The 20,262-nt window shown below is 35.0% G+C and overlaps 1 protein-coding gene across 3 annotated transcripts in view; it reads right to left on the reverse strand.

The window, feature by feature from the left end:
- Nucleotides 1-10,511, reverse strand: part of CCDC102B (coiled-coil domain containing 102B) — a 149,123-nt gene extending 138,612 nt beyond the window's left edge. The window contains exon 1 of one of the 3 annotated variants that reach the window (XM_020584402.2): nt 8,722-8,819. The gene's annotated coding sequence lies outside the window, so the exon portion shown is untranslated. Of the gene's footprint in view, nt 1-8,721; nt 8,821-10,378 lie in introns of those variants that run through there. The other 2 variants (XM_020584400.2, XM_019284083.3) reach the window with 2 other exon arrangements.
- Nucleotides 10,512-20,262: the final 9,751 nt, after the last annotated feature.

A 20,262-nucleotide genomic window follows, 5' to 3' on the forward strand; every position in this document is an offset into this window, starting at 1 on the left:
AACAGACCATGACATCATATGCAGATTATCATACCTCATGAAAATTAAAAGGTAGTGCTTTCAAGACTTTTTAATGCACAGCCAAAGATGATTCTGTTTATTTTTTCTCCACAGCTATAAAACAATATTAACAATATTAAACCATATGGTATATTTTTAAGCCATGTTGTTTTCAAACATTGTATTCCTTACATGTGTCATAACTAAAAATCAGCCAAAAAATGGCCTGAGGAGACAAATACTGCAGATTGTTTACTTCCTATTAGGAGTTATGTGATATTTTTTTCCCTCCTATTTATACTTGTCTAGTTTCCTTTTAACATAAAAATATCAATACAGATCTAATTTATTTCCACAACCTGTTTTATTTCCTTCTCATGTCCAGTAACTAAAAACAGTTATGCTGTGAAAACTATAAAATATAAAGTTATGTTTTAAACTTCACAAAGAGAAGTGTATACAGGTTTGTCAGGTTTTGTTTTAGTGAGGTGGTGGTGTTGTGTTGTTTTGAGCTTTTTTGCCCAATTAGGAAATCTTAGAAGTGCCTGAAAAAGAATGGTTTCCTCAACACATCAATTTGGACAGTATGATGTCCTAAGTGTCTCTTTGAGATAAAATGAAATCACGGTGGCAATTCATTAATGTCCTGATACATAAGACTAAAATTATGCAACCTCATCTTCCTTCTCTAACATATCATCTGCCTGAATTTTTTAAGTGCAAGAGACAATGTCAGGCCTAAATCTTAATTTCCAAGTTCTATAATTTTTAAAGTTCCTAAAGGACACGATAAAAACTCAAATGCTTTACCAAAAAAAGGATAGAACTGAAGGAAAATAAACCCAAAATGCTTAGCCTGTTTAAGAGGAAAGAGTAAAGAGAGAAGTACTGAGTAGTCTTCTACATTTCTTATAGATCTAACCAAATTTATAATCTTGGGAACACAGAATATTACTATTTTCCTCATTATTTCTTTATGGTATAAACACCTTTGCCTTGAAAACAAATTAATAAATTTAATCTCGGAAGACACTAAAAAACTCCAGAGGCAGAAAATAAGTAGGACCAAATGAAATTAAGCCCTTGATAGTAGAATCTATGCAAAACTGGAGTCAGATCCCGCTTCTGAGTTGATCAACTCTAGATGATGAGATGGAATAATATGACAGAGAGGGAAGGCAAAAGTAGAGACCCAAGTTTCAACTTGGCCTTCTATTAAAAAATCCATAAACAAAGTTTGCTACCTACCTATCAGGCCTTAAAAAGTTAAAAACTAGAAAATAACTTAAGGAAAATGGTAGTTCTGCTGAGAAAAATGCATTTTACCACCATACAAAGTATTGTGACAGAGAAAGCATTTCTGAAGTACACCCAGAAAGTGCATTATTATATTAGTTGTCCATTTATAGCTAAATTCCCAGAAGAGATAAAGGATGAGCACAGTAAAGATAGTGACTGAAAGGCAATAAACCACAGGGAGAGAAGTACGTGAAAGGAGAACTCAGAAATGGCTGGATCTTTTTTCTAGATTAGTCAGACTATCCAGAAACCAAAAGAAAATAAAGCATCACAATAATGCTGAAATAAGCATTTTAAACTGCAACAGGATTCTTGATATTCCTGTATTCATTGTAAAAACCAAAATTCTGTGACTCCAGAGGAGGAATCCTTTCTATTATTAATAGTAGTTTGCTTCTTCTGAAAGTTTTAATAATTCACATGAAGACATGTAGGGTAAAATTGCAGATATGTATAATTTATATCTTCAAAAAAGAAACATGAAGTAGCCCTAAGTGGCCCTCAGGCTGGCCATGCCAGTCACATTGCCAGTTTGTCCTCATTCGCTATCCTTTTCCACAACGTATTTCAATCCTTTGAAATAAGATTTACAACTCCACGTGTAAGTCATCCCACTCATTGTAGAGAAAATAAAACCTCTAGTGTGACAGGAATTCTTGTGAAACAAAGGCATGCTATGTAGAAGTCCTAAATACGATGCTCTGAACAAGGGGGATGGATTAGATGACCTCGTCCCCGCGAACATGATTCTCTGAGTAGTGTGGTTTCTGAGGAGCTCTACAAGCCTGTTTCTCCCAGTTTTAACAATGTTGCCATGACATCCAGGAAATGAGACAAAATTAAGATCACAAATTGTGAATCTCAGAATATGCAACTTTTAGCCAAATGGGTCACAAAACACCATGTAAGTAGGGAAGAGTCACAAGAAATAAGCCCATTTTCTGACAACACTGAACTGCCTTAAAAGCAGCAGTTCTGCACTGCTGTCAGGAACCAGCTGTAAGGAACATGTAAAAAGAAGAAAGAAGGCTTTCTATCCCCCAAATCTATTCTGCCAACATGAACTGCAAATACGAGAACACTGTGTACAAAGGAAAGGAGTGAACAAGATAATCAAGCATTCCCAGATACTTCCCAGGCTGAAGGGCAGTTCTAAGCACAGGTGGAAACAATCCAGAAAAAATATGCCTATGACAGCAATAATTAGTGTCTTGCAGGAAACATTTATTTCTTAATGAAGTTTCACAACATTTAATATTTGGACTCATGGTTTTTTTTAAATGATTACTTATACCATGATTCATCTAACAATGAGGTATTATATATTTCTCTCAATGTGTGAATTGCTTCTGTAAAATATGGTGAAACTTTCTATGCCAATAGGAGAATTTGACCACAAGACTGGTAAAGCTGACAGAGCAAAAAGCTTTTAAGAGCTGAGTGGCTATTTCTTTCCACGGAATAAAAACACCCCTTGGTAAAGTGAATTTGTTCTATTAAGTTACACTAAGAAAAAAAGTGCCAATAATTAAAAGCAGTAATATAGGACAAGAATTCTTTCACACCATATTTTACATTATTTTTGATGGCAGAGGGGTGTGGGGGAGTGGTCTTAAAGCTTCTTGCTCAGAATGGAATGCTATAATTTTCTCTGAAAAAGGATGTACCAAAAAAAAAGGACCCGGTCCACTTTGCTGTGGTCCTAGGAACTGTTTTCCCTCTTTTCCTTTTACCGTTTTCTCTCCATGTCTAAATACCCATTTTAAAGTAAAATCCTCTTCAGTGTTTCAATTGTTTTTTAAAACACATGCATGTAATATATCTTTTTTAATATTATACAGACTATATACATACTGTACGTACTATATATACATACTGTAAACATATACATTCATAAAAAAACCAACTTGGAAGGTAGTCACAGATTACAACAAATATAAAGACTAAACAAATGTTACTCTTTCTTTCCCTTTTTTTTTTGGCCGCCAATTTTAATAAACTCGAAACAGTTTGGATACTACTTCTTCAAATGAGAACCAGAATTATATACTTACTTTGATTTAAATCTACTGGTTAATACAACTGATTATATATCATTGCAATATCTTTCAAAGTCTTTTACAGCAACAAGATGATGTTTCTTCATATCTTTGTGTTCAAATCCTTAGGGTTAAATATGGGTAACATAAATATTTGTACATAGAGATGTTGTCATTTACTACCCATAAGGCCAAAAGAAGTTCTGAAGTACTGCTTTAAATATAATTTACAGTAACTTCATTTCCCCAAGAATGTTTTGTTTGATTACAAACCTTTATAATATTTCACCCATAATTTTTATACATTCAATTCTGTATATTGATACTCATTCCTCAGCCACTACACTTGATATAATATATTGTATAATCAGATTATGCAGTGAGGGGAGTGTGTGTGAAACCAACAACTTTCTCAGACAGGCTCAAAAAGAAATATTAAGAAGAAGCTAAACCAAGCATAATCCAACTAAATTCAGTAGCTTTTGAGACAGTTCGCTTGGCTAGCTCCCCTTTGAGATTTGATTATCACTTTTTATCAGGATATGATCAATGAAAAAAAGAGGCAAAATAAGCTTCCTAGGTAGTTAGGATAAGTATGAACTGTCAAAGTTTTAGATCCTTTCATAATAAATGACTTACAAACAGGTTTACAAAACCTACTGTAAACTTCTGAGTTAATTACATTGCCAACTCCCCTAAATTCTAATCTAATCTCATTGATTCTATGCGAAGATTGGTAATCTCCATGGAATATATTGTCTGAATTATTATTAGGAAAGATAGGTTATGAATCAGAATATTAATAATAACTTCAACTGAGAACAGATTCAGAGTGTATTTAAAATAAGGCAATGGTTAATTCAGACTAATTCATATCAGTTAAACGTCTGGTCTAATAGGTATCTTCTGAATAGCATAGAGAGATTTCTTTAAAACAATAGTAATCTGTTGTTCAAACTTGAAAAAGGTAATTGCTTCAGAAGAAGAGGGTTCACATTAGTTAATACTAGTTTGGTATACTGAAACTACCTTTTCTTAATGCTTATGGCTTAAGATAGCAGTGAACTCTTCCCCTGATTTACAGAAACACCTATAGGCATCTTGTTCCTCAGGCACAAGGAAATTTGCTCTTAATCACATTAAAATGGTATCTGTTTTTTTTGTTTGGTTTGTTTTTCAGCAGTTCTACAGCAAAGACTAAGAACACCAAAGTGCATGACTCTTCCTCCTCTGTTTCCACAGAAAGCAGACTAAGTTAGTTTTAGTGAGTGTTTAGTGTGACGAACATTTTTTAACCCACACTGAAATGAGCTGCAGCACTAACAGGGTCATAACCCCCTTTACTGAGAACAAAGAGGATAAGCAGGTAGCTTCTTACACCACTCAGCTCAGTTACAGGAGAATGAATTGTCAGTCACAACAGAGAACCTCACAAGACTCAGCTCGATCCGAGCTGTCAGTGTGTTATTACAGGATACGAGCTCAGCCAGTGCACACATGCACTGCCTTGCTCGTACTGCCAGGCAGCCCTTTAACAGGACACAGAAGAGTATCTTGCATGGATTTCCTCTGAACTTTTCAGAAAGAGGGAAGACTACAGAAATGTAGGGAAATAATACTCAAGATATATATCATCCGCAAGGCTAGATCTGCCTTTGAGTATGTAATTCGTAATTGGTTTTAGAAGTCTTTAATATTTACAAGCATTAAAGCCGGCTGTTAGTTAAAAATCAAAGAAGACAAGAAAAAAACCATCTCATTCAGCTGGTGATTTTCATCCAGGGTATTAGTTAAACAATTTAAGATAGATGAAACATAAATATTTGCAAATAAGCTACAAATAAGCTTATAGCACACTCTTCAGACTAAAGATCATTGTATCATGTTGAGTTCTCAGTGGTTAAATTCCTTTCCCAGCTGTTGATAGTATTAGGGTTCTACTATTTAATGTTTCATTTACTTAGGTTCAAAAGTCAAACTGACCTCTTTGTGAGAGCCACTGCAACTTCTTATTGAATATAGTTGAGGAGGCTCAACTATTCCCAAACACAACAGAGGACTTCACGGATCTGTGGGATTTTTACCACATTTTTCAGATTGGGCTACAGGTCAATTCAGCTGGGTATTTTTCAGCTTCAAAAGGAAGTTAAAAAAAGGAAACTGAAGACAAACTAACCATTCTGAAGAGCACTTTACTGAAATAGAATTAGGTCAGATGCAATGCTAAAACATGTTCATCCAAACAGTAGAGGTCACTTAAATGTATAGAGAAGCTTCATTATTTAGACAAAATCATGCCAAGTCTATTTTCTAGAGTTTGTACCTCATTTCTAACTTCTTCTATGTTACTCATTTGGAAAGTGAACTGGATAGCTTCACTTTCATTTACAGGCTTTTTTTTCTTACGAAAGAAACTCCCACTGAGTTCGAGGTGGTTGCATTTTGTTTTGGGTTTTTTTTGGTGTGGGTTTTATTTTATTTTATTTTATTTTATTTTATTTTATTTTATTTTCAATGAAGCGTGAAGATGTAACGGCATATCCCTGAAAAAGTTAAGTTTCTAATCACTGCTTATACTCTGAGAAATTCTTCAGATTTTTAAAGTTCTTGACAGTATCTTAAAACCACATGCTTTATGATATGAGAGATCAAGAATTGTCTTGTTAGAGTTGAAATCATTTATGATCTTTTCCTATTCAAAACATGACCTACTTTTAAAAGAAATTTCATAACTTTGGGAGTAGAGAAAATTAATCATAAATATCTGATGATTTGTTTCAGACCAAGACATAAAACACTCCAATGCTTATTAGGACACAAACCAATTTTTCTTCGAAACACTACTCAGAGTCTAGAAACAAGTGATTTTCCCACCCACGTAAGTAGACAAATAAGAACACTCATGAATATTTTGTTTTCTCCGGGTCAGAGCATATCCCTATAGCTTGTTCAACTACTCTGACATAGTTGTATCAGAATTAACAATTCTGTTGTGTGGAGATGTTTTGAGTTTTATCAGAACAGTTTTAGAAGCCATATCTTCTATAATTAATTCTTTTAAGAATATTCCTTACAAAAAGATTGTTACTTGGACATTTTTATGTAATTATTCTTATTTTTCCCTGACCAGTCTAGTGTTTTAACACCATCTCATGTCCTTCAATGGCTCAAGGACTGCTTTGTGAGATTTAGTGATGTAAGATATTATCCTGTGATGACTCCAACTCCACTAAATCATCCTTGAGGGAAATGAACGAAGGAATAATCCATATTGTGACTTTAACCAGAAATCCACAGTTACTAGAGTGGTCACATAATATAAATCACAAAGTATCATATGTTGAATACCAGATGTCATGTAAATGCATAAAGCATCTCTGTTTATTCTCTCAGTGCCCGCTCACTGTGGGCCAATATGTAGTCCCACTAAAAGAGAAGAAATTATTTGTATAAGTGGTGACTATTCAGCGTGGCAGAAGGGAAGTTGGCATCCTTTTGCAAAAATGCATACCTACAAAAGTTATGGAGAAACATTCCAGTCAACTGAAAACACATTAAAATAAATTAATTAAAACAATATGAGTTTTCATGACAATTCCTCCTGGTATTCCTCCAGTGATGTGATTGACATTAAATACAAATGGGCTTGGTAAAAATCCCAGTCTCATTTAACCCAGTGTAAATCAGACCTAGATTACTTAATCAGCATGAACAAAGAATCAAGGTGTTCAGGAAGAATCATTTACATAACAAACCAGTCAATTAAAGATCATTGTATGGACTAGAAAAAGGAGTGAATAGATTAGGTGAGACATTGGAGCAGGCTGCCCCAAGAAGCTGTGGATGTCCCATCCCCAGAAGTGTTCAAGGGCAGGCTGAATGGGGCCTTAAGCAACCTTCTGTACTTCCCTGTCCGTGGTGGTTGGATTGGGACTAGATGATCTTTAAGGTCCCTTCCAACCCAAACCATTCTATGAATCTATGATTCCATGAATATCAAAATGGTTTCAATATCTACCCCTCTTGTGGTGAAGGAAATGACAGTGACTTAAGCCTGTTCATTAACAGCTCCTTTAGCATATTCATTTTCAAGTGATTTATTTTTCAGATTTAACCAAGGTTACATTAGTATTTTATACTTAAGGTGAAAGAGTGGCCAAAATTCAAAGCTGGCTACATGAAAACACACAAAAAAACCCCACCCCCAGACATCTAATTTCACATTTTTGACTAATTTTTTGTAGATGTCTCTGGAAGTGATATGACTAGTTCTATTAATGATGCCTAATATATTTTGGAAATTCATTTATCTTCATTTTATTATTAAAAGAACTGCTTTCAGAAACACAAATAATTTTCCTAACAGCACAGGAAATTTGAACCAAAAACTAGCAGTCTAGCTATACAATTATTTATAGCAGAGTCTGCTTCATAAAATGTTTGTAAGAATCAGTGACAACTAACGCAAACAAAATGCAGCTATCTGGATAGTCAGTTGGAAGCTCATTACTACTAATTGCTATATATGCTTATTAAACTCATGAACACTGCTTTTGAAATTTGACCCTTGGTTCTCATTGCTGAAGGATCATCCACGGTGTCTCACACCATCTCTGACACTTGACCTTAAAATAATGACAGACTGAATATTTTTGTCCAGCACCAACAAATCATAGTATCAAATGTGTATTTCATTGCATTAGAATAATACCACACAGCTAAGAACACATTTTTCTTATCCCGGCTTCAGACATTTTTTCTGAAGGAGGTTAGGATTATACAACTCATTACTGAATTGCATAACTTATGAAAATAGAACCACTGTGAAAACACTGCTTTCCAACAAAAAAATGCAGTATGAACTTCTGCAAACTCTTAACAATATTTTCATGACACTTATGTCCATAATACCACACCCATTAAAATGTACCAGTTTTACCAATTTATGTCATTAAATATGCATTTCAAAAAGTAATTTAAAAAAAATTTAAAACAGTAGAAAAACAGTATAACCTGTGAAATTTCTGCATTTATACTAATTTCTAATCAAAACTAATAAATAACTTTTTAACAAACTGTCACTTAGAAGATTTTAAAAACTTACCTGGTTATGGCAAGTAAGGATTCTACTACATTTGAAAAACATGTTTAATGGGATGTTAGAAGTAATACTACACGATAGTAGCAAAAAACATAGAAGAAAAAATCTAGCTAGATATAACTTAGCTACATACTTCAGATACTGTTTTCTGATCTTCAGTACTTTTTCTGGGCATTTCAGACTGTTTTCCTCCTTACCACCAGCATGATAGTAACTCATACTTTATCCTTGAAGAGATTTATAGAAATTAAACATTAAACCCACAATCTTAAGACCCCTTACCCTGTCAGTTTGCTGGGCTCCTCTTGCTTCTCAGTGTAACAGACACATGTGTAAACAACAGAATTTCCTGCATCCTTTTCTCATCTACATTGTACTGGGACTTGGCCAATTGGATTATTTACAGCATTAAGGCCACTCCACAGTAACTTGAAAATGATTCTCATTGGTCAGGCATTATCAAAACTAAAACCACATTTTTCTCTTAAGTACAAGTCATTTATACAAAATAAAACTTTTTTCATACTGTTCTTCACTAAGCATTATTTGTTCAGTATTTATTTCTCCCTCCCTTCCTAAACTTAAGACTGTGGCCCCAGTCCCCCAAATATTATGAACAGGATGAAATTAGTTAACTGAATCACAGTACTTAAGTACAGGTCCTAGTACTCAACCAAATTGGGTGGATCCTTACACAACTACTTGCTCCTAGTATACCTCCAGAGTTTTAAATAGCCTATAATAAGACTATTTTTTCATTCAGCTAGATGATATCGCCTTGCAAACACGTCTTTTCATAATTAACTCAGTAATTAGCCAGGGGCTCTTGGAAGTTATTATGAAAAACTGTAGTATTCTAGATAATCAGAGATATGAAAAGACCATGGCAAGAACAGTTAAAAACAAAAAAAAACAAAAAAAACCAAACCTTTGAAGAGTTCATTTTACATTATAATTTACAGTTACCTACTAAAATAGAAAATAAGAAATATTTCTTTCTGGAATAAAAGCCCCAACATTTTTGTTACCAACATGACAAAGCATGACACCACTTTCCCAAGCCTGATAACACAGGCTACCTAACTGGCAGGTCCTCAAGACATAAAACTGATACAGTTAGACACAGATGGAACAATGTGCCATAGCTGTGAAAAGCTAAATATTTCTCATTTTAAAAAATGCCTCATACTGTACAGAATACTGAAAATGCCTGTGTCACAATCTCAGACTGAGAAGCCAGATTTCCTTTAGCTTTACGGGTAATATCTCTACTTCCCTACTTAACATCCCAAAACTTTTAGCAGCACTACAGCAGGTAGTCTTTTAATCATGAATAGTAGCTATAGCTGCATGATTCTTCTCTTGTCTGACACTAGGAGTCTTAAATTTTTAAAAAAAAATATTTTAGGGAAATGAACAAGTAAATCCACTCACTCTTTCTTGACTCAAAAAATCTATTTCACTGCCAAGAGACAAAAGATATTGTCTTCAAAAAGACAAAAGTAAAATAGGTCGAAAAACCCCTCTGTATATTTCTGTTAAAAAACCAAACCAACCAAACAAAAGCTCTAAACCAGAGCAAAAAAACTCCAAAACCCAAAGCAAAAAAAATAACTCCACACAAAACAACCTCAAACTGAAGCAAAAAAACCCAACCCAAACCTAACACCACACAAAATGAAACCACAAGTCTGTATCAAATTAAAAAGAAACACACACACACAAAAACCCCCAGCCCAACAAAACCCAAATCCAAACAATAAAATAAGGAAACAGCTACTTTATGCATCTTGCATGGCTTCTTTAGCAACTACATATATCCCATCTCCCACTAGGATACTCTCTGGCTACATTCCATTACCCATACTGAAGGAAAATCTCTTCACATTTTAAAAATCAAGTTATATACACATCATAACTTAGACTTCTAGCTACTCACATTTCAACCCATTCATGAGATTCATTTTCCACCATTCTTCACTTGCTACAATCCCTGAATGCATCTAAGAAGGCTGTTCCATTGCCCACATTCGAACAAATTCACAGTTTCTAAAGAAATTGATGCACATTTCTTTTTTGTGAAAGGAAGGGAAGTAACTTTGATCACAATTGAAAATGTCTTCCCAAGTGAAGATCTGTAATAGAAAATTTATCTTTCAAAAATAAATAAACACAAAGAAAAAAGTGTCAGTACAGCATGTGAGGGAACTAGTACTCCTGGAAGTTTCATTTAAGTACCTTTTGGGAAGGAAAACTGTACTCTTCAAGAAAAAAGGCACAAAAAAGAATTATGTATAATAGACAAAAAGTAAATAGTAAAGCTATAAACAAAACTCAGCTTCTATTCTGTTGCATTCTGTTGTAATCAGCAATTCTTGGAGTAATCTGGATGTTATACCATTGTTAAAAACACATCCAAATTTAACTAAAAAAATTACTGTAAATTTGGGAAGTTATCATGCTGTTATTGTATCTTTATTTGAAAATATAGTCTTGGTTTTTAGTCTCATTTGAACATTTACCTTGATGTTGTGTCACTGCAACAACTGCAGAACAGATGTTGTCAACATGCAAGTTTGCTAACGCATGACCTTCACATACGGAGCTGAATTGTCTTCCTAGAAGTCTCCATGTATGCAAACAATTCTTAGTTCACGCAAAGAACATTCATATATGCTCACCAAGAGAATGATGAGCAACTCTGGTCATTATTTTTGTAAGAAAATTGTACTGAGAAAATATGATAAAGACTACAGACAGCATCAATAACCTAGAACATATGTTTTCTTGTATGGCTTTAGTTGTCAATTGTGCTGTTGCACTCCTCATTAGGGTGGGATAGACTCCCTTCACTTTGAGTACATTTGAATTTTGGCAGCATGCCTGACCCGCTTTTTCCAAGATCCACAGAGAAACATTAAGAGAACATGAAAGCCAAATTTTGAATTTTTATATGTCAAAACTCATCCCTTTGGGGTCTCAAAGGAAGAGACCTGATCCTTTCAGGATCACTGAGCCAGTGAAGAAGATTAAATAATTTGTCTCAGAGGAAAGTTAGAGCAAGTCTCTCAAAACATGGAAGTTTACAATATTTACTGTGTTGATGCAATTTCCTTAGCAGATATAAGAAATTATCATTCAAGCCAAAAACAATAAAGCACTTCAAATACAAATGGCAATAAAACAGAACATTCCTCCTATTGAAATTGGAAAATAGAGAAGGGTATGAAGCACTGAAATTGTAGCCTTTTGAATTTGGGCTTCCTCAAGTATTCTAAAAAAACACATACATATGCCAGTTCTTATTTGTTGATGAAAATAATTTTTAATCTTACTATTTCATACTATTCCACACAATTTCATACAAGTGAAACAACAGACATCACATTTCATTAGAATATATAAGAATAGGAGGTCATCCTTTACTGTACCTCAACCCAGATATGCTCCTTTAGGTGATGAAGACACATAGAAGACAATTTGATGTAGAAGGTACCTTCAAGGCATGAAGAAGGAGAAAATAGCAAAAAAGTCATGCAATTTTGAATCCCATCTCTACAGCAGCATTAGCGAAGCTCAAACATATAACAAAAAAAGCAAACCTGTGAAGATATAGTTACAGAAGACATAAATCAATTAAGCAAAATGACCAAAACTGAGACTACACCAAACCTCATGCACAGACTGCTCAGTGTGGGAAAGCGTAGTGCAGTTCAGTTTGATAGACAGTGTAGGAAAAAGGCACAGGGCAATTATTTTCTAGAATCTCTCTCTAAGATTAGAAATGCAAGAAAGGGATAACATTCTACTCCCATTTTCTTTTAAGTTCTAGCACATACTAAACAAGTGATCTTAGCAAAGCTTTGCTTTCACAAGATTTAAATAGCGTATATATGGAGGGGATGGCTATAGGGATGGCTTCTGCCAGAAACTTCAGAGCCAAGGTGGACCCAATGCTGGCTAAGGCTGAGCCCATCTGTGATGGTGGTAGTGCTTCTGGGATAATGTGGTTAAGAGGAAAAAACCCCACCCTGCACAAGAGCAATTGCACCCGAAGAGAGCAGTGAAAATATGTGGGAGAAACAGCCCTGAAGACAACAAGGTCAGTAGACAGAGGGACAGGAGGTGCTCCAATCACTAAATCAGAGTCTGCCCTGCAGCCCGTGGTGCAGACCATGGAGCAAGCTGTGCCTCAGCAGCTCACCAAGGTCCGTGGTGGACCACAGATCCATCTCTAGACTGTGGAGGACCCAGCGCTGGAGTAGGTGGATGCCTGAGGGAGGCTGTGACACTGGAAAGCCTAGACTGAAGCAGGCTTCTGGCACGACTTGTGGCCCTGTGGAGAGAGAAGCCCATGCTGGAGCAGGTTTGCTGGCAGGGCTTGTGACCCACAAGTGGGTCCACTCTGGAGCAGCCTGATCTGAAGAACTGCACACTGTAGAAAGGACTGACACTGGAGCAATTTGTCAAGAACTGCAGCCTATGGGAAGGACTCATCTTGGAGAACTTCATGGAGGTCAGTCTCCCATGGGAGTGACCCCATATTGGAGCTTGAGAAGAGTGTGCAGAGTCCTCCTCCTGAGAAGGAAGGAGCAGCAGAGATAACACATGATGAACTGACAACAGCCCCCATTTCAGATTGCCCTGAGCTGCTTGGGGAAGAATTCAAAAATAAAGTCTCCTGAGAAGAAGGGAGGGGTGGGAGGAAAGTGTTTTTAAAATTTAGTTTCACTTCTTATTACCCTATTCTGATTTGGTTGGTAAGAACTCTTTTACCCTGATGGCAATTGCTGAGTGATTCTCCCTGTCCTTAAATCATGAGCCTTTCTTTGTATCTTCTGTCCCCTGTCCAGCTGAAAAGGAAAGTGATACATGGACTTGGTTGGCACCTAGTGTCCTGCCAGGGTCAATCCACCTAAATACACTACATGCAAGCAGGATTTCATGAATAGAACTATTTATGCATGTAACTCCTCACTCCTAGCTAAGTAACTTTAAAACAGATCATAAAACTTAAAAGCAGCATCAAACAGCAATGACTTAAAAAAAATCTTTGTTTTATTCTAGAATAGTGATAAAGCATAACAGGAATAAGTTTATCTTGGGCTAATACTTTGCTCAGCCTGTTAGTTTTCAGTTCTGACTTTGCCTGTGCAAGTTAATTTTGACTCACAAGTGCAAACAGTGATAGCAGATAAATGTAGACAATTTATCTTGTACAGATCTATGCTGTTGATTAAACTTCTTTGCTTCTTACAAGTGAAACAGGAAATAACTATGTATTACATTAGACATGTTGGGCTATTAATACTTTTCAGCACATTTTGTGGTAGCAAATATGTGGTAAGCAAAGTTGTGGTAGAATTACTTACATGCTTAAAGATTCTCTGTAAATATAAGCTTCATTTTCTGTTGGTCATTACACTCTTTAGTGAAAATTAACACGTAACACCTGAAAATGGATTGCTTATTATAGATAAGTATACAATAAGCCTCAGCCTGGCAGAACTATTACTGATTCTCAACAACAAGAAATATTAGTAGAGCAGGTTATAAAAATAAGCTCTAAATTTGAAGATTCCTCTGCACTGGAAGTTATTTCCACATGGTACCAGAATTTCAATGTTTTCTAGTTAGAAAAAAAAAAAAAAAATTCAAGTCTAGCCACTTCAGTTATTTTGGCTGTTCCTGATTTTATTCCAGGTGCCTCCTGACCAATTGATGTATCTTCCAACCCAAACTATTCTATGACTTTTAAAAGAAGTTATGGAACTTGCAAGAGTATGACACTCCAGCAGTTTCAGGATGAGAAATAGAAGAAAAAAGGCAAGAACAATAGATCTCCTTTTGTGATATACATATTATTTTATACTGAATGCCTACATAAATGTTTTCCCTTTCTATGCTTTATAAATAACTAGCAAAAGAGTTTCTAAGTAAAGTCTCAATAAAAATATCATTACAAATTTCTGGTATATCTGATGGAAAAAGTTCATAATTTATATTTATGGCTACAGTTTAATGTTGAAGTAATGTAATGTTAAAATAGCAACAACATAATTTTGAAGAATTTAAAAAGAAATTAAGAATAAATTAAGCATTTTTCCTTTTTTTAGTGAAAGAAAAAAAATTGCTTCTAGTCTGATATTTCAATATGAAAAACTAAAAGGAATTAAATCAAAAAGATATGGTTATTCTTGCCCTTCACTGTAACCTGAGCATAAGGAAAGGTCACCCTGCCAAATCTTTTATTAACTGCACACAGGTGTGATGCTGCTGCGGTGTCAGATTTGTTCGCAAATGCACTGATTATAAAGAGTTGCATAGGTGGGTGCAAGGAAGGCACAGACGTAGTATGATTTCCCAGTTCATCACCTTCAAACCCCAAAATATGGCTTTGAATAAATCATACTAATCAACACATTCTTATAAAAGAAATTAAGTAATTTCTACATATATTTCTAATGAAAAATGCAAAAGGTCCCATACTAAAATAAAAATTATGAAGCCTCGGAGTTTTAGGGAAAATATATTTCTTGATGAGTCTTTCATATGCTTAGGTTTTGCAGTTTTTCCTCCTCAGATATCAATTATAAAACAAATGGAGGGGTTTTTTTGGAAAAAGTTGACAAATGCTGCAATGAAGTGTACAAGAAGCATGTGTATCTTCCAGCATCATGTTGGGAAGGCTGCAGGATGAGATGCTACTTTATATCCTTAGAATGTGAGTGCTATTAAAAAGTACAGCATTAGAAACAACCTTTTCTTTCCCCCCCTCTTCTATATCCTAAGAATAACAGTGCCTTCCACAAGGATACCCGTGCTCTACAGAAGGGATTGTAACAGCAGCGTGATGTAACTAGTGTGTCATCTGGCCATACCTTAAGCATGAAAGTCTAAATTAGTACTACAAACACTGCCTATCCCATTCTGAAAAAAACAATTATTTGCAATTTTTCACAGCAAATGAACATCCATAATTTTCCTTTCTGATCTAAAAGTAGTTATTTTTCTTACTAGGATAGCATTTCTGCTGGTACTCAGTATGCAAACAGCAACAGTGACTGCCACATAGACCTTAATCAGTCTACAAACAGTTACAGAGCTGAAATGCAATGGTTTACTCACTTCTACAGAAAACACTATCTCTCTGTCTTTAAGGCTGCCATTCTCAATAACAAAAATATCTTGTATCCTCAGCACTTTGAGTGGCAAAATTTGGCAAGATGGAAGCTTCTATGTTATTAATAAAAAGAATGTTTTTATTTAAGTTTAAATATCTGGACTTCATCTGTATCTATTTCAGAAAAGAAGCTATAATAATTAGGTCCTTGAATCATCAGATTATAAATAACATCCGAAGAAAGATGTGTTCCTGATTTTTTTCCTGTAGTCCAAAACGAAGAAGAACATCAGCAGCATACAGATGTTGAAAATTAGTGTCTTAGTACTACTTATAGGTCAACAGCAGTTAAAGAGGCCATAAAAAGCAAGAATGTATTTAAGATCTTTCTCTACACTCCTGTGACTATTTTGATTAGGACAGTTGTCCTTACCCAGGATTAAATGGAAATTGGAGTCCAGAACACATTTATATGTAGAAAGACAAGCATGTGCCTGGTTTTTTGTTTTGGATAGGATCAGTGTAATTTTGGTTGGTTTGGTTTGCAAGAATCTCTTCTTGCAAACTTTTACTCTATTTTTTGTTATGCTATGTTTTATTGTAAGAAAAATTAATCACAGATTCAAAACAAACACTATTAATCACCTAAGACTATTATATACAACATAAGGGAGTACCAAAAAGAGATACACATCTACTTCCGACAGTATTACTGAAGAGCAGAAGAGCATTGGGGGAAAAAAAAAAAAAAAGCATTGGTCTGGGCAGAGTGTCAGGCAGATGTCTTGAATTAAAGTTGTGGTGCAAATCACTTTCAGTTATGACAGCAGGAACAGTATTTGTGGATGTACTCATATGTCACAAATAGGCTGCATGAACTCAAAGAGGTTGTAAAAGAGAGCTGACATTCATCTAAAGACCCCAATTTATTCTTTTTATGATTTAAAATACCCTCATTAAAAGTACAACACAATTTTTCTGGTTCTTTCTGTACAGTCTCACAGCCATACTTATTAACATTTCAAAGTTTACCTGTCAGCAATGGTCTGAGCAACAGGTGAAGGCCCATGAAGACAACAGGACACATCTGAGGGTCAAGATTGTCACAAATGTCATGCCCCTAAAATAACCCACCCTTCTTGCAGTACATCTATTCTAAAAAAATTCTTCCCCATAATCCCTCAGTAATGAGGAGCCCCTTGGTAAACGAAGCCATTCTAACTGTACCCTTGAGAGCTCTAAAGTTAACACATATGTAAGGGACTCCTATGGGTTAGCCTGAAAAGTATATCCATTTCACAGGAAAGATTACAACTGAATTGACTGAATTTAATTTTGAATGGTTATGTTCAGTGGGAACATATCAATGAGAAACCTGAGTCCAGTTTAAACTTTGTTTCCCATACTGTGACTAAAGCTTTGGACATGTTGTTGTACAACTTTTTTACTGAAATGGAATAGGACACTGCTTATTACCTGTGCTCTGGTTTTGTCAGGGACTTAAGTATCTTCACCATTTCTAAAGAAATACTAAGGCTAATGTCTATACATTAAAAAATATTTACTCTCTCTCTTAACACCTTCTTTTAAAGTTTAACTTCTCCACATCCTTCAACAATTTAGCAAACTGCTCAGCACAATTTTGTACTGCTTCAGATTATCCTCTCTATAATATATTCTGCTTAATCTAATTCTCTCTTTCTATTCTTAGTGACTTTCCATCATGCTTAAGCACAGGAATGCCCAGCAGAAATGAAAGGATGAACTTTCCCAATGTCCAAGATCCTGTCACAGATCAGCCAAAGAAATACATTCTGTACTGTTTAACTTGACCTAAGTTGATAGCTAGAATTTCTTTTGAACAAGAAAAAATGGGCAAAAAAAACACAGAATAAAAAAAATTCTGTGGAAAATTCAATCATTAAAGCAATTCAGACAGATAATGTGAGCAGCTACAAGATTCATTTAAAGAACATAAAATATTAGTAACTTAATCCCTCACCCTAATATTTGTGACAATTACATGAAGATGGGAATAATATATGAAAATTTTGTGTGCAGGAGGGGAAACTAAAGCAAGACAACCACATTTATGTATGAAAATATCTGTAAGGATCTCTTCACCCTTACAGCAGCATCTTACATGTAATTTGAGAAAAATAGTTTTGTCTTACAGTGCAAGCATCCAGTCAGAAATTGTTCTTTGGTGAGATTTTTCCATTCCTTGTTCTGTTAAACCTCCACTCCCTTCCTTGCCTAGATTTGAAAGACATAATTTTCTAACACAAAAGAAGTTCTGTTCTCCACCCCTCTGAATTTAGCTATGAGGACTCAGCTTTAATAATCGCTAAAAACTGTGTTGTTGTTAATGAAAAACACGCTTTAAAAATATGAATTTGCAAAGAGAAGAAATATGCAGGCAGATTTAGATATCAAATTAGAAACAGAAACTATCTATAAACTAATATACTAACTCAAGCATACTGCCTACCATCAGCCTATCACAGTGATAAGACTTGAATCTCTTAGTGCCTTGAGTTCTACTGTTCTACAAACAGGGACTGAAAGCAAAGGCCTGCTTATACCTGAACAGGGATCAGCTTTTCACCTGTCAGAGTTGGGCTAAGGCCAACATCATCGTGAGAGATTGTCTTAACCAAATATCCCTTGGTCTTGTGTTAGAAGTTTAAGTTATAGGTGAAGTTTTCCAGGTAATACAGTCTTGAAAAATGTCAGTAATTAAAATTAATTACAAAAAGTCTCACAGAAATGCTTAAGGAGATTTGTAATCATATCTGTACAACTAGAGATTTTATCTAGAAAGATCAAAGGATCTGTATAAAATGGTTGCTTGTGATATGTCTCTGAAGACTATGAAATATTCAATATACAGCTTCTATATTGCACTTTCCTGTTCAATTGTTTTTCTTCTCTCTGCTCACCCTCCGAGAGAGCTAATAAAGACAGAAAGGTGATAAGAAAGGAAAACACAAGCAGTTTTTAAACCAAAAAACCCCAACATTATACTTTTCCAGTATTTTGATATATTATTGTATTGTAACAATTTATTTTACTACAATGAAACGATCTAGTGACAATTTATCTTATTTATCTTTTTATGCTAAAGCAGACAAATTGAGATGTAGACAGAATTGTGAAGGAATGACAGGACCAAGTGAGATGGAAATTGTCTTTTGACTTTTCAAATAAGCAAAACAAGAAACTTTCCAAGTAAGTGATAATTTTATCTAGTGTATGTGGTGTTTAGAAAAGCAATTATAATTCTGCTTTTGGAGCACTGGATACAATAACATTTTTCTTAAGAAAAAAACCAATGCTGCTTTCTGTTAAGTTTGTCAGTATTTGCTTTTATTCATCTAGCAGTTACTGCTGATGAATGTAAGTGGTAAAAGTTTGCCTTCGGCTAAGCGTATCTATTGGCATCCCTGAACGTGAGTGATCTAGTTGTCAACAGTCCCATGACTAAAAGAACAGATTTAAGAGATAGACCATTTCTTTTTCCATTTTTTTTTCCATATGCACATGTTTTCTATGATTATGGGGTTTTTTTGTATCTGTGGCTGATTTGAAAAACTGAGGTCAGCCTGAAGAAGTTAAACTTGTTAGTTTAACTTACGTGTGGTTTTGACTTGGTCTTTATTCACAATTAAGTGCAGTGTTATGCTATATATTTTGAGACAAAATTATCTCTTCACTGTAGGAAAAAAACCCCACACTCACGTATATGACTGCGGGCATATGTTAGTTAAAATTAATGTTATCATCCAGCTACAAAGTATTTTAATTTATATGAAAATATAAATTAGATTGCAAGGTGATATTCACTGAAAAAGGAGATGGCACCTACTGCCTGCTGATTACCATTCCTGAAAGTTGTGTGTATAAATAAAAGGAGAATATACGAGACTACAAAGCAGAGATAACACAAATAAATAAAAAAGATTCATATATCTGAAACTAATAGGATTTCATAGTCAAGAAAACACTCAGGAAATAACAAAATCACCTCATCTTTGACATGATTTTTTTCTTCCTTATTGGCTTTAGCAAGTGCTAGATTCCAAGAGGAGCCACGTGACATCAGGTTATTTAAAATCCCTTAAATGTTTTTGGCTTTAAACTGTTCTTTATGTAAACTGAGATCTGGATAATAAATAATGAAATCTTCTTTATAAATTGAAATTAATTTGTTATTAATTATTATTGTCTTTAATTACTGTTTTTTCCTTTCTCAATATCACATATAATTAGAACAAGGAAGGGCAATGAAGATGGTGAAGGGTAAGTAAGTCCTATGAGGTGTGGCTAAGGGAGCTGAGGTTGTTGGAGAAAAGGAAGCTCAGGGGAGACCTTATCACTCTCTACAACTGCCTGAAAGGAGGGTGTATCCAGGTGGGGGTTGATCTTATCTCCCAATAATCCAGAGACAAGACCAGACTAAATGGCCTCAAGTTGCACCAGGGGAGGTTTAGATTAGGTATTAAGAAAAATTTCCTCACTGAAAGGGTGGTCAGGCATTGGAAAAGGCTCCCAGGAAAGTGGTGTAATCACCATCCCTGGATGTGTTCAAAAGGTGTATGGATGTGTCAATGTATCAATAATCCTTGTGGATTCCTTCCAACTCAGGATATGCTGTCATTCTATGTTGCACTTGGGGATATGGTTTAGTGGTGAACACA

The sequence above is a fragment of the Corvus cornix genome, chromosome 2 (assembly GCF_000738735.6).
Source record: "Corvus cornix cornix isolate S_Up_H32 chromosome 2, ASM73873v5, whole genome shotgun sequence".
In the NCBI taxonomy this organism is placed as follows: domain Eukaryota; kingdom Metazoa; phylum Chordata; class Aves; order Passeriformes; family Corvidae; genus Corvus; species Corvus cornix.